The 21,024-nt window shown below is 52.7% G+C and overlaps 1 protein-coding gene across 2 annotated transcripts in view; it reads left to right on the forward strand.

Moving 5' to 3' along the window:
• The first annotated feature begins 10,244 nt into the window (after positions 1–10,244).
• The window catches only part of LOC143766315 (uncharacterized), a 337,847-nt gene continuing 327,067 nt past the window's right edge, over positions 10,245–21,024 (forward strand). The window contains exon 1 of one of the 2 annotated variants that reach the window (XM_077253899.1): positions 10,245–10,306. The gene's annotated coding sequence lies outside the window, so the exon portion shown is untranslated. The remainder of the gene's footprint in view (positions 10,307–21,024) is intronic. The other variant, XM_077253900.1, reaches the window with a different exon arrangement.

Here is a 21,024-nt window from a genome sequence, read left to right on the forward strand (position 1 = left end):
ACACCGGTATCGGAATGCTTGCGGTCAGCCATGTTCCACAGCGGCTCCCGCTCGCGAACCTCCTCGATGAGACTATCTATGTCGATGTCGTCATCGTCATCGTACTCTCCGGCGGGAGCACGCTGTGAAGCCTGTGCCAAAAAAAAAGAAGAAGAAAAACAAACAAATTATTACACTGAAACACTAAAGTACCAATAGAATCCCCCTCCCAACAAAAAAAAAAACTCACTGATGGCCGACCGCGGCGACGAGTCCGCCGACTCTGGGAGTGTCTGGGAGAACCTTCAGCGGCAGCAGCAGGAGCAGCAGCAGCCTGAAATAAAGGAAACAAATTCTCAGTTAGGTAGGCATATATTTTCTGTGTTTAGTTATGTATGAAAATCTGTTTTGTGTATGGTGCAGTGTGATGTGCGAAGCAACTGTTTCACCACTACTTACACTTGGTTCCTCCTCCACTTGCATCTCTCCACCCGTCTCGCCCCCTTCTGACAGCTCCTCATCTGATTCAGCTTCCTGTTGAAACATAATTTATGCATGTAGTTATCCATAAAAATGTAATTTAAAAAAATTCTAAAAAAAAACATTTTTTGTGTTAACTTACCGATACACGCTGTTGCTGTGGAGGAGGGCTGTCAGAAGAGGACATTGTTGCTGTGTCTTGCTGCGGATGTGGTCCTGGTGGGCAAGGCAGTCAGCGGCTGTGGTTCTGGTGGGCAAGGCAGTCAGCGGCTGTGGTCCTGGTGTTTCTGTAAGTTAAAATGACACTTGCAATCTGCTCTACACATTGAAGTAGCAGATTGGGGGTCTTCAAAACTTACTTTAAAACAATTGTTGGTCCTGGTCCTGGTGGGCAAGGCAGGCAGCGGCTGTGGTCCTGGTGGGCAAGGCAGTCAGCGGCTGTGGTCCTGGTGGGCAATGAAGAGAAAATTGGTGTGCACTAAGGTTGGAATAAAGCGAGGTGCAGGTGTAGAGGACTGGGGTGTCCTAACACACTACGACTAAATATAATACACCGCACACTCTAAGTATGTTACTTGTGAAAAATTTGAAATTTATTGAGGTGCTATAGACATATCATTCAACAATGCGAAGTGCGACCAGAAGTCGAACTGACGTTTCGACTCGTCCCGAGTCTTTATCAAAAAGGTCGCTTAGCAAGGTGAATAGTAGTATAGCAAAAATAGTATCCTCGTGGTATAAAGAATATCTTACAAAATGGTATAAATAATAGGCAGGTGGCCTTTCATATTGGTACCGCAAGTGTAGTCTTATAAAGTTGGTGAGAAGTACGTTTGTAGCTCAAGAAATGCAGTATATCTGTTGTGCCATGAAGCAAGTCCTGGTAGGCTCTATGAGAAACTTAGCCTCATGTGGTGTATGGATCGCAGGTAGGTCCAACGTATCGTTGGTATTGCCTAGAACCGCTGGTGGTATAAGGCTGTTTATGGAATTCCACTGGTTATATCAGTAGGTGGGTGACAGCAGCTACACAAAAGTGGAAACAGGGGACCTGCATAGGTGAGGTTCCACACTGGCTGTATGCGGTAATTGCATAAACGGCAAAAAGAACCGTGGGTAGGAGACCTCTTGAGGTGCTGTGTTGTAAGCGGTGCTCCTGCGCCTTGCTGTGACGGCCGTCACAGCAAGGCGCAGGAGCGCCGCTTACAACACAGCACCTCAAGAGGTCTCCTACCCACGGTTCTTTTTGCCGTTTATGCAATTACCGCATACAGCCAGTGTGGAACCTCACCTATGCAGGTCCCCTGTTTCCACTTTTGTGTAGCTGCTGTCACCCACCTACTGATATAACCAGTGGAATTCCATAAACAGCCTTATACCACCAGCGGTTCTAGGCAATACCAACGATACGTTGGACCTACCTGCGATCCATACACCACATGAGGCTAAGTTTCTCATAGAGCCTACCAGGACTTGCTTCATGGCACAACAGATATACTGCATTTCTTGAGCTACAAACGTACTTCTCACCAACTTTATAAGACTACACTTGCGGTACCAATATGAAAGGCCACCTGCCTATTATTTATACCATTTTGTAAGATATTCTTTATACCACGAGGATACTATTTTTGCTATACGACTATTCACCTTGCTAAGCGACCTTTTTGATAAAGACTCGGGACGAGTCGAAACGTTGTCAGTTCGACTTCTGGTCGCACTTCGCATTGTTGAATGATATGTCTATAGCACCTCAATAAATTTCAAATTTTTCACAAGTAACATACTTAGAGTGTGCAGTGTATTATATTTAGTCGTCCTGGTGGGCAAGGCAGTCAGCGGCTGTGGTCCTGGTGTTTCTGTAAGTTAAAAAGACACTTGCAATCTGCTCTACACATTGAAGTAGCAGATTGGGGGTCTTCAAAACTTACTTTAAAACAATTGTTGGTCCTGGTCCTGGTGGGCAAGGCAGGCAGCGGCTGTGGTCCTGGTGGGCAAGGCAGTCAGCGGCTGTGGTCCTGGTGGGCAAGGCAGTCAGCGGCTGTGGTCCTGGTGTTTCTGTAAGTTAAAAAGACACTTGCAATCTGCTCTACACATTGAAGTAGCAGATTGGGGGTCTTCAAAACTTACTTTAAAACAATTGTTGGTCCTGGTCCTGGTGGGCAAGCAGGCAGCGGCTGTGGTCCTGGTGGGCAAGGCAGTCAGCGGCTGTGGTCCCGGTGGGCAAGGCTGGCAGAGGCTGTGGTCCTGGTGTTTCTGTAAGTTAAAAAGACACTTGCAATCTGCTCTACACATTGAAGTAGCAGATTGGGGGTCTTCAAAACTTACTTTAAAACAATTGTTGGTCCTGGTGGGCAAGGCAGGCAGCGGCTGTGGTCCTGGTGGGCAAGGCAGTCAGCGGCTGTGGTCCTGGTGGGCAAGGCAGTCAGCGGCTGTGGTCCTGGTGTTTCTGTAAGTTAAAAAGACACTTGCAATCTGCTCTACACATTGAAGTAGCAGATTGGGGGTCTTCAAAACTTACTTTAAAACAATTGTTGGTCCTGGTGGGCAAGGCAGGCAGCGGCTGTGGCCCTGGTGGGCAAGGCAGTCAGCGGCTGTGGTCCTGGTGGGCAAGGCTGGCAGCGGCTGTGGTCCTGGTGGGCAAGGCTGGCAGCGGCTGTGGTCCTGGTGTTTCTGTAAGTTAAAAAGACACTTGCAATCTGCTCTACACATTGAAGTAGCAGAATGGGGGTCTTCAAAACTTACTTTGAAAGATGTGTGGGTGTGGTCCTGGTGGGCTGGTCAGTGGCTGCGGTCCTGGTGTATCTGTAATATGTATAATGGATTTATAGTTAGACCACCCCCTGAACTAGGTAATGTTTAACGATAAACACCCTGCTAAAATGATGTCAGAAATGTTCATTACAGGTGAACACCAAAACCCCCCCAAAAAAGTTGCACGTTATAGCATTCATTTCCATGTCCCAAAAAATAAAATTTTGAAATGTGAACCCACCATGCAAAAATATATTTGCCACATTTTATTTTAAAAAATCACCTCCCCCCAAAAAAAACCTTTACAGTATAACCTTTATTAAAAAATAAGCCCTCAACCAACTCTGTATTGCATATGTAACCATTGGTACATACACCAGTTTTAAATTAACCTTTATGAAATGATACTACGGACATTTTTTTAATAAACATTTTATTTTTAGGTTTCTTTTTAACTTTTTTTTTTTAATCACAATTAGGAGCTGAAATGCTCTTTATTTTAAATACAAGTACATCAACTGCAAATGGTTTCAACAGTAAAATAAAATCAACACTTTTAAATAGAAAAAAAAACCACACTCACACATTCAAACACAAGCTGCAGACCACTAGACTTTTAAAAAATACATCAGATTTAAAAAAAACAAAAAAACAAAACACATTTAAACCACATGCTGCACAGACCACTATACAGTAAATACATCAGAAAAAGGCAATTAACCAATTAAAGCATGGACAAATGCACATGCAATCAACAAGACGCACACAAACATGCATGGTATGTGTCCACATTCCGGATCGCATCAGGATTTGGTCAGGATTTTCCATCAGTATTTGTAAGGCAAAACCAGGAGTGTTAGGCTATGTGCACACGTCAGGATTTTGTCAGGATTTTTCCTCAGGATTTGTAGCCAAAACCAGGAGTGGAACAATTAGAGGAAAAGTATAATAGAAACATATGCACCACTTCTGCATTTATCACCCACTCCTGGTTTTGGTTACAAAACCTGATGAAAAAGCCTGACAAAATCCTGACGTGTGCACATAGCCTAACAATTAGAGGGAAAGTATAATAGGAAAACAGGCACACTTTTGCTTTTATCACCCACTCCTGGTTTTGGCTTACAAATACTGATGGAAAATCCTGACCAAATCCTGATGCAATTCTGAACGTGGACACATACCCTCCCACATGAACAGGCATAAGATTGGAAAAGGCATAATAAGGTGCAGGCACATGAAGACATACTTACAAAAGCACACAGCCGTACAAAAATACAAACACACACGCACGCACATAGCTTTATGCAAATACACAACAAAAGCACAAAAAATATGTACAACAAAGGCAGAAAGGTGAACCCAATCAGAAGACGCATACACACACACACACACACACATTACACACACACATACAAAAGGCTGACAATCCTTTGGCTGGAGCTGCAGGTCTTCACAGTGGCTGGCATCAGGGTGCATCTGGACTCTAGCATGGCACTGGCTGGTGCAGTACGATGGCAGGCCTCTGGTTCTCTTCAGGTTTTAAGCTCTTGCTGTAGTCAGTACCTCATATACACACACAAATGCACAGGCACACAGATGCACACAAAAATTGCAATACTCACACTGGCTCTATGGTGGCTGGAGTCTTGTGGCTGGAGTCCTGTGGCTGGCTCCTGTGGCTGCCTCCTGTGGCTGGCTCCTGTGGCAGGCTGGGGTCTTGTGGCTGGGGTCTTATGGCTGGGGTCCTGTGGCTGGCTGGGGTCTTGCTGGCAGTCTTCTCCTCTCTGGGTCTTGCAGGCATATGTGGGGTTGAAGGCCCAGGCCAGGTTTATATAGATTTGGGGGTGTCTGGCCAATTGGCAACAAAATTCTGCTTCTGAGCATGCTCAGTGTAAAAAAAAACGTATTGCAGCGCTGTATTGCGTCGTACGACGTGTCCCGACGCATCCGTCGCTCATAGGCTTCCATTGCAGCCAACGACGTATGCTGCAGGATACGTCGCGACACGTTTTTTAGGCGGAGACAAAAAACGTTACAATCAACGTTTTTTGCCAACGACGTGTCGCCAAATTTCGACGCATACGTCGTAAAACGGACACGACGTATGCCAATCCGTCGCAATACGTCGCCAATACAAGTCTATGGGGAAAAAACGCATCCAGCAAAAACTTTTGCTGGATGCGTTTTTTCTGAAAAAAGACGTTTTGAGACGGTTTACAGTTAACGCTAGTGTGAAAGTAGCCTAAGTCTGACCCTACTGCTGACTAGATCTCTCGTGTGAGATTTGCTGTGAATGCGGGTCCCTGGTTACTCTCTATCACTTCTGGGCCCCCATAGCTGCATATCTCGTCTCTGAGAGTAGCTTATTTGCAGTAGTCTTTGCTGACTGGTTTCTCACTGGGAAAGCTTCTGGCCATCTTGAGAACACGTCCACGACAACAAGGGCATATTCGAATCTTTGGCGGCATTTGGATGTGGTCTATCTGGATCCTCTGGAAGGGGTACTGTGGTCTGACAAGACGATGTGTGGGAACTTTCTCCATTCTTACAGGGTTGCATTTGCCACAGGTCAGACAGCTGCTAGTGAACTTGGCTGTTAGGTTGGGGATCCCTGGAGCGAACCAGTAAGCACCAATCAGATCATTCATCTGTGTCTTTAATCTGTGTGTGGGCCCATGTGCCCACTGGACCACGATAGGGTACATGCTTCGGGGTAAACAGGGTTTGTAGTCCATTGAGTATACCCTTCCTTCTTCATGTGTTGCTCACTTCCGCATCCAGCATTCCTTCCTGTCCTTTGGGTCTTCCTCTTGCAGCTTTTTGAGCAGATCACAGGACGTCATTTGGTCAGGTTTAATGTCTTCAGCCGACCTGTAATAGCCGTCCGGCTCTACGACCTCTCCCACTTCACCATATTGTCTTCCCTTGACTGCTTCTTTGGCTGCCATATCCGCCATGTTGTTGCCTCATGCCTCTACTGTGTTTAGTTTTCCATCCACTTTGACTTTTAGTACTGCCACCACTTTTGGAAGTTGAAGTGCGTTCAGCAGGTCCTTAATGGCTCCATGATGCTTCACGGTTGTTCCGCTTGCTGTGATGAAGTCACTTGCAGCCCAGATGGGTCCGAAGTCGTGTGCTATGCCATGTGAGTACCTCGAATCGGTATACATTTTCTCAGTCTTGTCTTCTGCCATCTGGTAGGCCTTCATCGGCGCTATCAGTTCTGCTTCCTGGGCTGACAGACTGGGCAGCAGACTTCTGGACCACAGGATCTCTTGATTGCTGGTCACTGCACGTCCTGTGTGGAATCTTCCTTCATCATCTGAAAATCTGGAGCCATCCACATAGAGGATCAACTCTGGGTTGGTCAGTGGCTCCTCTGCCACCTTGGGTAGTCCTGCTGTTTCCTGTTGCATGATGCTGAAGCAATCATGGTCATCCGTCCGGAGCAAATTCAGATCCCTGCAGAAGGTATCATGCAGATTTTGATCAGACTTTTTATCTGAAGGTCCCTATCTGTATCCCCCCTTGGGAGTGGGAGTAGAGTGGACGGGCTGAGGACTGTGCATCTGGAGATGGTGACATTGTCGGGCAGGAGTAGAGAGCACTGGAGGCGAAGATGCCTGGCGGTGGAGAGATGTTTTGGCTGGGTTTGGTTGAGGATTGCTGAGATGTCGTGCGGAGCCAGGATTTCCAATGGTTTTTCCAATGATGTCAGCAGTCCTGTCCAAGAGGGCGTGTGCTGCAACTGCTCCTCTCATGCGGGAGGAAGAGGCTCCCCTTGCAACTGGATCCAGGCGAGCTGAAAAGTAGTCCAAAAGTCTCTGCTTGCCCCCCTGAAGCTGCGTCAGGACTCCAGTAGCAAGGCCTTCTTTTCTCATCAAGTAGAGACGGAATGGCTTCTCGTAGTCAGATAGGCCTAGTGCTGGCGCTGAGACTACAGAGCCTTTTAACTTCTTGAACGAACTGAAGGCTGCATCTGTCAGGAGGAACGGGGTCACGCTGACGTATTCACACAGAGGCTGCATTAGGACTGAAGCATCAGGGATCCAGGCTCTGCAATACGAAACTAGACCAAGGAAGGCCTGTAGCACCTTTTGAGTTGTTGGAGGAACCATCTTCTCCACTGTGGTCTTCCGGTCATCTGTCAGGTGTTTCGCCTGGTGAGCAATATAGTGTCTCTGGAACGTAACTCGCTTCAGACACCACTGGACTTTGTTCTTTGAGATCTTGCAGTGCTGCTCCGCCAGGTAGAGTAGGAGATACAAGGAATGGGCTTTACACGTGTCAAAGTCAACTGCACAAAGGAGTAGATTGTCCATGTATTGTAGCAGGGTTACTTCTGCTTGTTCTGTGACCCAGTTGATGAGGACTGTGGACATTGCTTTGGTGAACTGTGAAGGGCTGTTCTGGGCCCACTGTGGCATCACTGTCCATGTGTGGTGTCCCCCCTGGTGCGTTAAGGCAAACAGGAACTGGTCTTCCGGATGAAGGGGAACACTGGAGAAAGCATTAGCCAGGTCGGTCACTGTGAACACTTTTGCTGTGGCAGGCACATTCGTGAGCAGCATGTGTGCGGATCCGGCACAATTGGAGTTTCAAACACCGTGACGTCATTCACAGCTCTCAGGTCATGTACCATTCTGAACTTGGCTGGCTCTCCTTTTACAGTCTTTTTCTTGACCGGGAAAAGCGGGGTATTGCAAGGCGATGTGCAAGGAACAATGATTCCTATGTCCAGGTAGACCTTCAGTTGCTCAGAGGCAGCTTGACTCTAGGCCTGGCCTGGGCCTTACGAGGGTACGGGGTATCTGGCTTGAGTGACACCCATACTGGGGCAACTTGAGGTTTTCTCATGTGCTGGGGTCCCTTAGACCATAGACTTTCTGGTACTACGTCCAGTACCTCCTTGAGTAGGCCTCATCGGTTGCTTAAGGTTCTTGTAGGGCCGCCAGCATGACTATTTTTGGGTCAGGGATGAAGAAAGTGTCACGGACCCATTTTCCTGGAACACTGTGGTTGCCTTCAGCTTCTGCAGTAGATTCGCTCCCAACAGGTTGAGTGGAAGGTCCTTGACACCACAAACCTGGACAGGATAGAGTGTCCTGGCTGAGTGCACACGCTCAGTGGCTTTGTAAGCTGAGAATGCCTGACTTGACCATCAATGCCCATGCGAGACACAGAGGATTCCGATAGGCAGGTGGGATCAGCGAGTTCCACAGGTGTCGTCACACTTCTGGCTGCACCACGTTGGATCTGACAACGCCATCCATTTTAAGGGTAATTTGAGGTATTGGTCTTGCAGATGAAGTTTTACATGTCAGGAGCGTAGTGTCTTGCGGACCTGGCTTGCTTGCCTCTGTCCTATGGACGGGGTACTTCACTGCTTTCTGCACTTCCTCCTTGACCTGTTTGTCTGGACCAACTCTTGGGTTGCATGGGTCCAGTCTCTTCAGGGGCGTGGGTGCTTTGCACTGGTTCTGGAAATGGCCAAACTCACCACAGATGTAACACTTGACACTTCTTCTGTCTTCATAGGGTGGTTGCGCTTCCAGGTCAGTGGTCACCATGAGAGGGGCTGTCCTCTGCACTCCTGGTTGGGACTCAATCCCTTTGGCTACTGTGGACAACGGCATGATGGGTACTGTAGTGGCAGCGGGGTCCAGCCTGCTGATTGAAGCTGCGGTGGTAAAATGGGGCCTGCAGGTGCATTCGTGGCAAGGCCCGGGGTTGCCATGAGACCGGCGGCTGCATCCAACCCAAGGTCTTGGGGCATTACAGAGGCTGCGGCTGCATCTGCCATCACTTCTTCCCTCTTCATCTTCATCAGAGGAATAGAACGTTGGGCGCCATTTGATATGGAAATAATTTGGGTTGGATAAATATATCCCTGTGTGTGCTGTGGCCGCTCCCAATAAGACTGAGTATTTTGAGCGCTCAAGGAATGAGACTGCAACATCATTGTGTCAATAACATTCCATCAATACTGATACTTTATTGTACATACATAGTTTTTATGATAGCATATAGAAAGGAGTGGTTAGGGGTTGTTAGGGGTGGTTAGTTAATTACCATATTGTCTAGCTCCTCTGTCATTGGTTATCTAAACATATATGGAATATTGTGATTAATGCTCATATGACTGCTGATTAAGCAACTAGAATTGAGCTCTCTGCATGTAGGACAAAGTTGAGACATCTGATCAGCACTTAATACATCTGACTGTTGATCTGCCATTTCAGCAAGATTCAGCCATCTGACCCAAGTTCCTGTTTTTAAGATGGAAAAACCCCATACAATCTGTCTGGCTTATATCAGTTTGTCAGCCATTTTAAACCATTGATTATAATGTATATATTAGCTGTGAGTATATGAGTATATATGATTATAGAGGAGCATACATGCAAGTGAGATCTACATGATATATATATTTCTATCACATATATATACTGTATATATATTTTAACGAACATTTGAGCACATAAATCCATTAGATGTCGGTTTTGCAAGCCTGCGAGAAAATCTCGCAGTACGGATGCCATACGGATTACATACGGAGGATGCCATGCGCAAAATACGCTGACACACCCTGACTACGGATGACATATGGATCACTATTTTGGGAACATTTCTGCGTATTACGGCCGTAAAAAACGGACCGTATTTACATACGCTGAGTGTGACGCCGGCCTAAGAGGTTTAACAAATGAGATTTCGGCATTTTAGCTCCTGGTATGGAGTCGATAGCACAATCATATGCCGCCATATAGTAGACGTCCGGTAACTGGTGATAATTCCCTCATGTGTGGGGTCTATTTGTCTCCAGAGAAATCCCACGTTACATTCCACACATAACACTGTGTAGAAAAGGCGGCGCGGGGTAATTGTGCCAGTAGTGAGGGGGAATAATGGCGGGAATGTCACTGACTGAGGAGAAGTTTCCATGTAGGGTCTTCACTGCGGATATCATTCCCTGAGGCCCCTGATCATGTGACCCCTGACTCCTCCCCTCCTGTGACATCATGTCATCATCACAGGTCCTGTGCGCACAGAGCAGCCATATATGTGGAGTGCGGCTCTGCAGGTGGAGGTAAGTGCTGGAGATTCCCCATTACTGGGTGTGGGGGACATTAACCCCTTCAGAGACTCTTTTAGTACTTTTGTTGCCACTTTATAAGAATCATAACGTTTCTGTTCTGTTTCCTGTAATAGATACATACGACCCAACTATGGAAGACGGGAAGGGAGGAAATGGGTTGTTCTCATAGTACAGGGCCCCATTCCGCCCCCCACACACAATATATTGTTCCCCCAGTACCATCCCCCCCCCACATAGTAAGATACTACAAGTTGCCCCCACACTATTTTACCACCCACCTCCTAGTATATAAATCCTCCCTTCCCCCATTCCTGGATCAGTTTCCCAAGTCTGGAAATGTGGATTTGTCCCGGTGCTATAGATGTATGAGGGGCTGTAATCTGCGGGATGAGCTGTACATGTAATGGAGACATTCTGGGGACAGAGCTTTGTAGTGAATGTAGCTGGATTTAAGTCTGACTGTTCATCCATAAATATAACATCTTATATGTTTCTCTTATTATGGTGCTTGAACCTCCTAGGTTCAAGCAACATATTGTAATCCAATTTCTTATATTTTATTATTATTATTCTTCTCCGCGTTTTCCGCAATTAATGCGGCCCGAACCGCTCGGTGCAGAGACTCCGTTCAGGCTGCGTTTCGAAGGCCTCGGTGGGGACAGGTGTGCTATGACTATTATAGTCGATCCGATATGTAGATTTTATTTAAATCGCATTTAAAAAAAAAAATTTCCCATAGGAAATAATGGCGAACTTTCCATTACCCCCCAACTTGACCTTCCAAAGATGGCAGCTATGCAAATGTACGGTGTCCATTTTAGGACATGATCATTTATCAAAGTCAAACATCAGAATAAAGTGACTATGACACCCTCTCGTCCCGTGTGTGAAAAGTAAGTGCCCCCCCGGCCCCGTGTGTGAAAAGTAAGTGCCCCCCGGCCCCGTGTGTGAAAAGTAAGTGCGCCCCCGGCCCTGTGTGCAAAAGTAAGTGCGCCCCCGGCCCCGTGTGCAAAAGTAAGTGCGCCCCCGGCCCCGTGTGTGAAAAGTATTTGCCCCCCGGCCCCGTGTGTGAAAAGTAAGTGCCCCCCGACCCCGTGTGTGAAAAGTAAATGCCCACCCGGCCCCGTGTGTGAAAAGTAAGTGCCCCCCCAGCCCCGTGTGTAAAAAGTAAGTGCCCCCCGGCCCCGTGTGTGAAAAGTAAGTGCCCCCCGGCCCCGTGTGTGAAAAGTAAGTGCCCCCCGTCCCCGTGTGTGAAAAGTAAGTGCCCCCCGGCCCCGTGTGTAAAAAGTAAGTGCCCCCCGGCCCCGCCCACCAAATCGGAGGCCGAGGGTCCCCGGCCTCCAAATCGGAGGCCGAGGGTCCCCGGCCTCCAAATCGGAGGCCGAGGGTCCCCGGCCACAAAATCTGAGGTCCCCGGCCTCCAAATCGGAGGCCGAGGGTCCCCGGCCACCAAATCGGAGGCCGAGGGTCCCCGGCCTCCAAATCGGAGGCCGAGGGTCCCCGGCCACCAAATCGGAGGCCGAGGGTCCCCGGCCACCAAATCGGAGGCCGAGGGTCCCCGGCCTCCAAATCGGAGGCCGAGGGTCCCCGGCCTCCAAATCGGAGGCCGAGGGTCCCCGGCCACCAAATCGGAGGCCGAGGGTCCCCGGCCACCAAATCGGAGGCCGAGGGTCCCCGGCCTCCAAATCGGAGGCCGAGGGTCCCCGGCCTCCAAATCGGAGGCCGAGGGTCCCCGGCCTCCAAATCGAAGGCCGAGGGTCCCCGGCTTCCAAATCGGAGGCCGAGGGTCCCCGGCCTCCAAATCGGAGGCCGAGGGTCCCCGGCCACCAAATCGGAGGCCGAGGGTCCCCGGCCTCCAAATCGGAGGCCGAGGGTCCCCGGCCACCAAATCAAAGTGGCTACCAAGGATTCCTAAATGCCAAAATGGCTACCAAGGATTCCTGCATGCCAAAATGGCTACCAAGGGGCCAAAGTTGCTAACAAGGGGCCCCGCACATCAAAGTTTCTACCAAGGGGCCAAAGTTGCTAACAAGGGGCCCCGCACATCAAAGTGGCTACCAAGGGGCCAAATTGGATACCCAGGGGCAGGGCCCTGCATGCCAGACTTGCTCCTGAGGTTCATTTGCAGCTGGCAGCGCTGTTCAAGCACCATGTATTTCCTTCAGGAAATGCCCATCTAGTTATTATTCTTCTTCTTCTCCGCGTTTTCCGCAATTAATGCGGCCCGAACCGCTCGGCGCAGAGACCCCATTCAGGCGGTGTTTCTAAGGCCTCGGTGGGGACAGGTGTGCTATGACTTTTATAGTCGATCCGATATGTAGATTTTATTTAAATCGCATTTTTTTTAAAAAATTTCCCATAGGAAATAATGATGAACTTTCCATTACCCCCAACTTGACCTTCCAAAGATGGCAGCTATGCAAATGTACGGTGTCCATTTTAGGACATGATCATTTATCAAAGTCAAACATCAGAATAAAGTGACTATGACACCCTCTCGTCCCGTGTGTGAAAAGTAAGTGCCCCCCCGGCCCCGTGTGTGAAAAGTCAGTGCCCCCCGGCCCCGTGTGTGAAAAGTCAGTGCCCCCCCAGCCCCGTGTGTGAAAAGTAAGTGCCCCCCCGGCCCCGTGTGTGAAAAGTAAGTGCCCCCCGGGCCCGTGTGTGAAAAGTAAGTGCCCCCCCGGCACCGTGTGTGAAAAGTAAGTGCCCCCTCGGCCCCGCCCACCAAATCGGAGGCCGAGGGGCCCCGCCCACCAAATCGGAGACCGAGGGTCTCCGCCCGCCAAATTGGAGGCCGAGGGGCCCCGCCCACCAAATCGGAGGCCGAGGGTCCCCGCCCGCCAAATCGGAGGCCGAGGGTCCCCACCCGCCAAATCGGAGGCCGCGCGGCCCCGCCCGTCAAATCGGAAGCCGAGGGTCCCCGCCCGCCAAATCGGAGGCCGAGGGTCCCCGCCCGCCAAATCGGAGGCCGAGGGTCCCCGCCCACCAAATCGGAGGCCGAGGGTCCCCGCCCACCAAATCGGAGGCCGAGGGTCCCCGCCCACCAAAAGTAAGTGCGGCCCCAAAAGTAAGTGCGCCCCCGGGTGCAAAAGTAAATGCGCCCCCGGGTGCAAAAGTAAGTGCGCCCCCGGGTGCAAAAGTAAGTGCGCCCCCGGGTGCAAAAGTAAGTGCGCCCCCGGGTGCAAAAGTAAGTGCGCCCCCGGGTGCAAAAGTAAGTGCGCCCCCGGGTGCAAAAGTAAGTGCGCCCCCGGGTGCAAAAGTAAGTGCGCCCCCGGGTGCAAAAGTAAGTGCGCCCCCGGGTGCAAAAGTAAGTGCGCCCCCGGGTGCAAAAGTAAGTGCGCCCCCGGGTGCAAAAGTAAGTGCGCCCCCGGCCCCGGGTGCAAAAGTAAGCGCGCCCCCCAGTCCCATGTGTGAAAAGTACTGCTGTAAAGCTGGCAGCGCTGTTCAAGCACCATGTATTTCCTTCAGGAAATGCCCATCTAGTTATGGTGCTTGAACCTCCTAGGTTCAAGCAACATATTGTAATCCGATTTCTTATATTTTATTATTCTTCTCCGCGTTTTCCGCAATTAATGCGGCCCGAACCGCTCGGCGCAGAGACCCCGTTCAGGCGGCGTTTCGAAGGCCTCGGTGGGGACAGGTGTGCTATGACTTTTATAGTCGATCCGATATGTAGTTTTTTTTAAAAATCGCATTTTAAAAAAAAAATTTCCCATAGGAAATAATGGCAAACTTTTCATTACCACCAACTTGACCTTCCAAAGATGGCAGCTATGCAAATGTACGGTGTCCATTTTAGGACATGATCATTTATCAAAGTCAAACATCAGAATAAAGTGACTATGACACCCTCTCGTCCCGTGTGTGAAAAGTAAGTGCCCCCCTGGCCCCGTGTGTGAAAAGTAAGTGCCCCCCCGGCCCCGTGTGTGAAAAGTAAGTGCCCCCCCGGCCCCGTGTGTCAAAAGTAAGTGCCCCCCGGCCCCGTGTGTCAAAAGTAAGTGCCCCCCCGGCCCCGTGTGTCAAAAGTAAGTGCCCCCCGGCCCCGTGTGTGAAAAGTAAGTGCCCCCCGGCCCCGTGTGTGAAAAGTAAGTGCCCCCCGGCCCCGTGTGTGAAAAGTAAGTGCCCCCCGGCCCCGTGTGTGAAAAGTAAATGCCCCCCCGGCCCCGTGTGTGAAAAGTAAATGCCTCCCCGGCCCCATGAGTGAAAAGTAAATGCCCCCCCGGCCCCGTGTGCAAAAGTAAGTGCGCCCCCGGCCCCGTGTGCAAAAGTAAGTGCGCCCCCGGCCTCGTGTGCAAAAGTAAGTGCGCCCCCGTCCCCGTGTATAAAAGTAAGTGCGCCCCCGGCCCCGTGTGCAAAAGTAAGTGCGCCCCCGGCCCCGTGTGCAAAAGTAAGTGCGCCCCCGGCCCCGTGTGCAAAAGTAAGTGCGCCCCGGTCCCGGGTGTGGAAAAGTAAGTGCGCCCCGGTCCCGGGTGTGGAAAATTAAGTGGCCCCCCTGGTCCCATGTGTGAAAAGTGCTGCTGTAAAGCTGGCAGCGCTGTTCAAGCACCATGTATTTCCTTCAGGAAATGCCCATCTAGTTATGGTGCTTGAACCTCCTAGGTTCAAGCAACATATTGTAATCCGATTTCTTATATTTTATTATTATTATGGTGCTTGAACCTCCTAGGTTCAAGCAACATATTGTAATCCGATTTCTTATATTTTCTTATTATTATTATTATTCTTCTCCGCGTTTTCCGCAATTAATGCGGCCCGAACCGCTCGGCACAGAGACCCCGTTCAGGCGGCGTTTCGAAGGCCTCGGTGGGGACAGGTGTGCTATGACTTTTATAGTCGATCCGATATGTAGATTTTATTTAAATCGCATTTTAAAAAAAAAATTTCCCATAGGAAATAATGGCGAACTTTCCATTACCCCCAACTTGACCTTCCAAAGATGGCAGCTATGCAAATGTACGGTGTCCATTTTAGGACATGATCATTTGTCACAGTCAAACATCAGAATAAAGTGACTATGACACCCTCTCGTCCCGTGTGTGAAAAGTAAGTGCCCCCCCCCCCGGCCCCGTGTGTGAAAAGTAAGTGCCCCCCGGCCCCGTGTGTGAAAAGTAAGTGCCCCCCCGGCCCCGTGTGTGAAAAGTAAGTGCCCCCCCCGGCCCCGTGTGTGAAAAGTAAGTGTGCCCCCCGGCCCCGTGTGTGAAAAGTAAGTGCCCCCCCCCGGCCCTGTGTGTGAAAAGTAAGTGCCCCCCCCCCGGCCCTGTGTGTGAAAAGTAAGTGCCCCAACGGCCCCGTGTGTGAAAAGTAAGTGCCCCAACGGCCCCGTGTGTGAAAAGTAAGTGCCCCCCCGGCCCCGTGTGTGAAAAGTAAGTGCCCCCCCGGCCCCGTGTGTGAAAAGTAAGTGCCCCCCGGCCCCGTGTGTGAAAAGTAAGTGCCCCCACGGCCCGTGTGTGAAAAGTAAGTGCCCCATGGCCCGTGTGTGAAAAGTAAGTGCCCCACGGCCCCGTGTGTGAAAAGTAAGTGCCCCCCCCCGGCCCCGTGTGTGAAAAGTAAGTGCTCCCCGATCCCGGGTGTGGAAAAGTAAGTGGTCCCGTGTGTGAAAAGTGCTGCTGTAAAGCTGGCAGCGCTGTTCAAGCACCATGTATTTCCTTCAGGAAATGCCCATCTAGTTATTATTATTATTCTTCTCCGCGTTTTCCGCAATTAATGCGGCCCGAACCGCTCGGCGCAGAGACCCCGTTCAGGCGGCGTTTCGAAGGCCTCGGTGGGGACAGGTGTGCTATGACTTTTATAGTCGATCCGATATGTAGATTTTATTTAAATCGCATTTAAAAAAAAAAATTTCCCATAGGAAATAATGGCGAACTTTCCATTACCCCCAGCTTGACCTTCCAAAGATGGCAGCTATGCAAATGTACGGTGTCCATTTTAGGACATGATCATTTATCACAGTCAAACATCAGAATAAAGTGAATATGACACCCTCTCGTCCCGTGTGTGAAAAGTAAGTGCCCCCCCCGGCCCCGTGTGTGAAAAGTAAGTGCCCCCCGGCCCCGTGTGTCAAAAGTAAGTGCCCCCCGGCCCCGTGTGTGAAAAGTAAGTGCCCCCCCGGCCCCGTGTGTGAAAAGTAAGTGCCCCCCCGGCCCCGTGTGTGAAATCGGAGGCCGAGGGTCACCGGCCACCAAATCGGAGGCCGAGGGTCCCCGGCCTCCAAATCGGAGGTTGAGGGTCCCCGGCCTCCAAATCGGAGGCCGAGGGTCCCCGGCCTCCAAATCGGAGGCCGAGGGTCCCCGGCCACCAAATCGGAGGCCGAGGGTCCCCGGCCTCCAAATCGGAGGCCGAGGGTCCCCGGCCTCCAAATCGGAGGCCGAGGGTCCCCGGCCTCCAAATCGGAGGCCGAGGGTCCCCGGCCACCAAATCGGAGGCCGAGGGTCCCCGGCCTCCAAATCGGAGGCCGAGGGTCCCCGGCCTCCAAATCGGAGGCCGAGGGTCCCCGGCCTCCAAATCGGAGGCCGAGGGTCCCCGGCCTCCAAATCGGAGGCCGAGGGACCCCGGCCTCCAAATCGGAGGCCGAGGGTCCCCGGCCACCAAATCGGAGGCCGAGGGTCCCCGGCCTCCAAATCGGAGGCCGAGGGTCCCCGGCCACCAAATCGGAGGCCGAGGGTCCCCGGCCTCCAAATCGGAGGCCGAGGGTCCCCGGCCTCCAAATCGGAGGCCGAGGGTCCCCGGCCTCCAAATCGGAGGCCGAGGGTCCCCGGCCTCCAAATCGGAGGCCGAGGGTCCCCGGCCTCCAAATCGGAGGCCGAGGGTCCCCGGCCTCCAAATCGGAGGCCGAGGGTCCCCGGCCTCCAAATCGGAGGCCGAGGGTCCCCGGCCTCCAAATCGGAGGCCGAGGGTCCCCGGCCTCCAAATCGGAGGCCGAGGGTCCCCGGCCTCCAAATCGGAGGCCGAGGGTCCCCGGCCTCCAAATCGATCAAAATGGCTACCGAGGATTCCTGCATGCCAAAATGGCTACCAAGGGGCCAAAGTTGCTAACAAGGGGCCCCGAACATCAAAGTTTCTACCAAGGGGCCAAAGTTGCTAACAAGGGGCCCCGCACATCAAAGTGGCTACCAAGGGGCCAAATTGGACACCCAGGGGCAGGGCCCTGCATGCCAGACTTGCTCCTGAGGTTCATTGGCAGCTGGCAGTGCTGTTCAAGCACCATGTATTTCCTTCAGGAAATGCCCATCTAGTTATGGTGCTTGAACCTCCTAGGTTCAAGCAACATATTGTAATCCGATTTCTTATATTTTCTTATTATTATTATTATTATTATTATTATTCTTCTCCGCGTTTTCCGCAATTAATGCGGCCCGAACCGCTCGGCGCAGAGACCCCGTTCAGGCGGCGTTTCGAAGGCCTCGGTGGGGACAGGTGTGCTATGACTTTTATAGTCGATCCGATATGTAGATTTTATTTAAATCGCATTTAAAAAAAAAAAATTCCCATAGGAAATAATGGCGAACTTTCCATTACCCCAAACTTGACCTTCCAAAGATGGCAGCTATGCAAATGTACGGTATCCATTTTAGGACATGATCATTTATCACACGGCCCCGTGTGCAAAAGTAAGTGCGCCCCGGGCCCGTATGCAAAAGTAATGGCGCCCCCGGCCCCGTGTGCAAAAGTAATGGCGCCCCCGGCCCCGTGTGCAAAAGGAATGGCGCCCCCGGCCCCGTGTGCAAAAGTAATGGCGCCCCCGGCCCCGTGTGCAAAAGTAAGCACGCCCTTGGCCCCGTGTGCAAAAGTAATGGCGCCCCCGGCCCCGTGTGCAAAAGTAATGGCGCCCCCGGCCCCGTGTGCAAAAGTAATGGCGCCCCCGGCCCCGTGTGCAAAAGTAATGGCGCCCCCGGCCCCGTGTGCAAAAGTAATGGCGCCCCCGGCCCCGTGTACAAAAGTAATGGCGCCCCCGGCCCCGTGTGCAAAAGTAATGGCGCCCCCGGCCCCGTGTGCAAAAGTAAGCACGCCCTTGGCCCCATGTGCAAAAGTAATGGCGCCCCCGGCCCCGTGTGCAAAAGTAATGGCGCCCCCGTGTGCAAAAGTAATGGCGCCCCCGGCCCCGTGTGCAAAAGTAATGGCGCCCCCGGCCCCGTGTGCAAAAGTAATGGCGCCCCCGGCCCCGTGTGCAAAAGGAATGGCGCCCCCGGCCCCGTGTGCAAAAGGAATGGCGCCCCCGGCCCCGTGTGCAAAAGTAAGCACGCCCTTGGCCCCGTGTGCAAAAGTAATGGCGCCCCCGGCCCCGTGTGCAAAAGTAATGGCGCCCCCGGCCCCGTGTGCAAAAGTAATGGCGCCCCCGGCCCCGTGTGCAAAAGTAATGGCGCCCCCGGCCCCGTGTGCAAAAGTAATGGCGCCCCCGGCCCGTGTGCAAAAGTAATGGCGCCCCCGGCCCCGTGTGCAAAAGTAATGGCGCCCCCGGCCCCGTGTGCAAAAGTAATGGCGCCCCCGGCCCCGTGTGCAAAAGTAATGGCGCCCCCGGCCCCGTGTGCAAAAGTAATGGCGCCCCCGGCCCCGTGTGCAAAAGTAATGGCGCCCCCGGCCCCGTGTGCAAAAGTAATGGCGCCCCCGGCCCGTGTGCAAAAGTAATGGCGCCCCCGGCCCCGTGTGCAAAAGTAATGGCGCCCCCGGCCCCGTGTGCAAAAGTAATGGCGCCCCCGGCCCCGTGTGCAAAAGTAAGCGCGCCCTTGGCCCCGTGTGCAAAAGTAAGCGCGCCCTTGGCCCCGTGTGCAAAAGTAATGGCGCCCCCGGCCCCGTGTGCAAAAGTAAGCGCGCCCCCGGCCCCGTGTGCAAAAGTAAGTGCTCCCCTGGACCCGGGTGTGGAAAAGTAAGTGGCCCCCCTGGTCCGGTGTGTGAAAAGTGCTGCTGTAAAGCTGGCAGCGCTGTTCAAGCACCATGTATTTCCTTCAGGAAATGCCCATCTAGTTTCTTCTTATTATTCTTCTCCGCGTTTTCCGCAATTAATGCGGCCCGAACCGCTCGGCGCAGAGACCCCGTTCAGGCGGCGTTTCGAAGGCCTCGGTGGGGACAGGTGTGCTATGACTTTTATAGTCGATCCGATATGTAGATTTTATTTAAATCGCATTTAAAAAAAAAAAATTCCCATAGGAAATAATGGCGAACTTTCCATTACCCTGAACTTGACCTTCCAAAGATGGCAGCTATGCAAATGTACGGTGTCCATTTTAGGACATGATCATTTATCAAAGTCAAACATCAGAATAAAGTGACTATGACACCCTCTCGTCCCGTGTGTGAAAAGTAAGTGCCCCCCTGGCCCCGTGTGTGAAAAGTAAGTGCCCCCCCGGCCCCGTGTGTGAAAAGTAAATGCCCCCCCGAACCCCGTGTGTGAAAAGTAAATGCCCCCCCGGCCCCGTGAGTGAAAAGTAAGTGCCCCCCCGGCCCCGTGTGTGAAAAGTAAGTGCGCCCCCGGCCCCGTGTGCAAAAGTAAGTGCGCCCCCGGCCCCGTGTGCAAAAGTGAGTGCACCCCCGGCCCCGTGTGCAAAAGTGAGTGCGCCCCCGGCCCCGTGTGCAAAAGTAAGTGCGCCCCCGGCCCCGTGTGCAAAAGTAAGTGCGCCCCCGGCCCCGTGTGCAAAAGTAAGTGCGCCCCCGGCCCCGTGTGCAAAAGTAAGTGCGCCCCCGGCCCCGTGTGCAAAAGTAAGTGCGCCCCCGGCCCCGTGTGCAAAAGTAAGTGCGCCCCCGGCCCCGTGTGCAAAAGTAAGTGCGCCCCCGGCCCCGTGTGCAAAAGTAAGTGCGCCCCCGGCCCCGTGTGCAAAAGTAAGTGCGCCCCCGGCCCCGTGTGCAAAAGTAAGTGCGCCCCCGGCCCCGTGTGCAAAAGTAAGTGCGCCCCCGGCCCCGTGTGCAAAAGTAAGTGCGCCCCCGGCCCCGTGTGCAAAAGTAAGTGCGCCCCCGGCCCCGTGTGCAAAAGTAAGTGCGCCCCCGGCCCCGTGTGCAAAAGTAAGTGCGCCCCCGGCCCCGTGTGCAAAAGTAAGTGCGCCCCCGGCCCCGTGTGCAAAAGTAAGTGCGCCCCCGGCCCCGTGTGCAAAAGTAAGTGCGCCCCCGGCCCCGTGTGCAAAAGTAAGTGCGCCCCCGGCCCCGTGTGCAAAAGTAAGTGCGCCCCCGGCCCCGTGTGCAAAAGTAAGTGCGGCCCGGTGTGCAAAAGTAAGTGCGGCCCCGTGTGCAAAAGTAAGTGCGGCCCCGTGTGCAAAAGTAAGTGCGCCCCCGGCCCCGTGTGCAAAAGTAAGTGCGCCCCCGGCCCCGTGTGCAAAAGTAAGTGCGCCCCCGGCCCCGTGTGCAAAAGTAAGTGCGCCCCCGGCCCCGTGTGCAAAAGTAAGTGCGCCCCCGGCCCCGTGTGCAAAAGTGAGTGCGCCCCCGGCCCCGTGTGCAAAAGTGAGTGCGCCCCCGGCCCCGTGTGCAAAAGTGAGTGCGCCCCCGGCCCCGTGTGCAAAAGTGAGTGCGCCCCCGGCCCCGTGTGCAAAAGTGAGTGCGCCCCCGGCCCCGTGTGCAAAAGTGAGTGCGCCCCCGGCCCCGTGTGCAAAAGTGAGTGCGCCCCCGGCCCCGTGTGCAAAAGTGAGTGCGCCCCCGGCCCCGTGTGCAAAAGTGAGTGCGCCCCCGGCCCCGTGTGCAAAAGTAAGTGCGCCCCCGGCCCCGTGTGCAAAAGTAAGTGCGCCCCCGGC

Source organism: Ranitomeya variabilis, chromosome 4 (genome assembly GCF_051348905.1).
Source record: "Ranitomeya variabilis isolate aRanVar5 chromosome 4, aRanVar5.hap1, whole genome shotgun sequence".
Classification (NCBI taxonomy): domain Eukaryota; kingdom Metazoa; phylum Chordata; class Amphibia; order Anura; family Dendrobatidae; genus Ranitomeya; species Ranitomeya variabilis.